This window comes from Hemicordylus capensis, chromosome 3 (genome assembly GCF_027244095.1).
Source record: "Hemicordylus capensis ecotype Gifberg chromosome 3, rHemCap1.1.pri, whole genome shotgun sequence".
NCBI lineage: Eukaryota > Metazoa > Chordata > Lepidosauria > Squamata > Cordylidae > Hemicordylus > Hemicordylus capensis.
The window spans coordinates 71997152-71999982 of NC_069659.1; the positions used below are offsets into that span (position 1 = coordinate 71997152).

Below are 2831 nucleotides of genomic sequence, written 5' to 3' on the forward strand. Positions count from 1 at the left end.
TTTTAGCCGGCAGGTGGGCTGGAGAGGGAGTACACCACCCTCTCCACAGCCCACCAGTTTTGCCTGCCCGCCCACCAGCTGGCCGCCTTCCTCAGCCCAGTAGGCTGGGCCATCTTTCCTTTTGGCTGGAAGGTGGGCCAGAGAGGGAGTGCACCACCCTCTCCGCCACCCGCTGGTTTCTCCTGCTGGCTGGCCACCTTCTTCAACCTGGTGGGCCATGCTATCTTTCCTTTTGGCCGGCAGATGGGCCAGAGATGGAGTGCGCTACCCTCTCCGTCACCCGCTGGTTTTGCCTGCTTGCCCGCCTGCCGGGCGCCTTTTTCAGCCCAGCAGGCCAGGCCATCTTTTCTTTTGGTCAGCAGGCTGGCTGGAGAAGGAGTGCGTCACCCATAGTTTTCTCACCTGCCCGTCAGCCGCTTTCTCTGCCTGGCAGCGGCAGCCATTCACCACCATTCTTTCCCCCACCGGCCAGCCACCACCACTGCCATTTTCAGCAACACAAAGAAGAGAGACTAACATTTACATAATATAACATTTACATGTTATGTTCAGTGGATGCACAATGTGTACAGTGTGCACATGCACAGATCTATATGCATGTAGTTATTCAGACACAATGTTCAACACATGTACAGTTGTATTCTTCAGAGGATACTTTGCTGACCCTAGCACACCTGATAAGGATGTGTACACAGTGAGTGCATACAACCTTTTGCACTCCTGGTATGCCATGGAATCTTTTCCTAATCAGCCAGGTGGGTGGTTTGAACTGCACCTGAAAATGTACATGTATTGTACAGAGCTCTTGATTTCTTGTTCCTTTTCATCTGCCATCAACCTGATATACAACTGAAGTCATACATCAGACTAAAAGATTTTGTCTTCTGTTGTTCTACAGCGACTTGTGTTCTGAACTGGTTCCCATTCCTCCATTTGAGCAGAAGTTAAACAAGCCTGGAACATGCATTTCCAGAAGGAACAGACTTTTCAAATATGTTTAGAGAAGACATTCCTGCCAATCATAAACCCTTGAAAGGTCATTTTTTTTACCATCAAGACCATGTGTATGGAAGGGTATTTCCCAGCTGATATATTAAGAACACTCAGTTCAATCTTGAAATTTTTTGGCAGAGTTCTGCATCATGCAAGAACAGCCTGATCACTCTGTGGCTTTTCTGAAGGATTGACTCTATATTTCCACCATGAATTAAATGCTTTACTCCACCATGAATTAAATGCTATAGAACTTATTACTATACACCGAGGTTCAGTGAAGACAAAATCAGTGGTTTCTTCATTTATTTGACTGGTACTTCCTCTGCTGAACTTTGAAGTGAGCCAAACAGTGACCAGGGATAGGCCTTTTTGGTTGGGGAATGCCCTCCCCAGACAGACTCACCCAACAAATTGGATGTCTTTTTGGTGAAACTTTTTTATTCGTTGAGGTGTTTTATATCTTGTGACATTTTAAATGTTTGAATGTCTAAGAGGGGAATATACTGCTCATCTGGTGTTTTTGAACTTGTTTTTGTTATTGTTTAGTGCTGCTTGAAAAGATCTTATGTGGTGAGACACACTGTGAATCCCTTGGAGATGGAAGAGTGTTTCCTAAATAAACATAGAATTAAATAGTTCAGATTATCAAGGACACTACAACATCCCTAAACGCAATAATGCTGTGGCCACTGGTATGGATGCACCCTCCCTAACCTCACTCAATGATGTGTCAACGTGGTCACAGAATGTCCTTTACTTGTGTGATCATCTGAATTGCCCCTCTGCATGAGCTAGAAAACTCTGTTTAAAAACAACACGGGAAAGGCATATAGAATTCTGTGTAATTTGTGGTTTCACTGTTACATTTGGAAGGGGACCCTAATCTGTACAGTATTCCAGTATTGTGGGTGTGCTTGCACATCTAGATCCTGCTTTCCCCCACTTTTATAAAAGCACTGCCCCCCACCAATCTACATATCTGGGATATTATTCTACAGAAGTCTGTGTGATATTTGCATTGTAATCTGCAAACAGCAGTATTTGGAAGATAACACTCACTGAAGATTCAATGCCAAAAGTCTGTTTTCAGAGATGTTGAGCATGGATGACCCAGAAGTTAAACATCACTGAAAAGGAGAATTTATACAAAAATGACCAGCTCTTAAGTTGCCACATCTCCTTGCCCAGGGCAAGTAGCTGTTGGGATGCCACCTTACCTGGTTGCCTGTGTGGTCCTCTGGAGTCCAGCAGAGAGAGCAGCATTCCTCCTTTGGGACATCTGTCTTTCCCCAAAGGGAGTGGGGGTGAAATAGTTCTAGGCTGGATGGGTCCCAAAGGGGTTGAGCAGGCGAGGCAGAGTGAGCTGCAGGGAACAACTCCAGTGAGGAAGTCATGTTGGGCATGGCAGGAAGCAGGAAGTTAGACCAAGGAGGAGGCGGGGCTTGGAGTAGGCTTTAAACCCTGTCAGCTCTGTACTGGGGCATTTAAAGCCAAGGTAGCTGATGATGAAGGCTGCTCGTGAGCATGGGAGTCATAAGTTCTCCTGGAGAGGAAACTGGCTGGATGCAGCAAGCATGGAGGAGGACTGAGGTGATAAAGTAAGCTCCTCCCCTGGCCTACTCTGAAGCTGATCTTGTCTTTTCCCATCCTGTAATTCTGAGTTCAAGAAGGTCAGGAACACATTTCCTCCCACTTGGAGACTTACAATAGAAATTGTCTCCAGGTAAACACCTGAATAGAAACATATGAAATGCTTCAGAACCTGAGTTGTGCTGAGCTGGTGAGGCATTGCTATAAACTGCATATGTGGGATGAGACAGAGAGAAGAAAACTGA

At 45.7% G+C, this 2831-nt stretch overlaps 1 long non-coding RNA gene across 1 annotated transcript; it reads right to left on the reverse strand.

The window, feature by feature from the left end:
* Positions 1-1412: 1412 nt before the first annotated feature.
* On the reverse strand, positions 1413-2388 carry LOC128350670 (uncharacterized). The gene is made up of 2 exons (XR_008319372.1): positions 2214-2388; positions 1413-1608 (listed from the first exon to the last, which is right to left on the reverse strand). It is a non-coding gene; the product is annotated as an uncharacterized LOC128350670 (long non-coding RNA).
* Between the last annotated feature and the right edge of the window lie 443 nt (positions 2389-2831).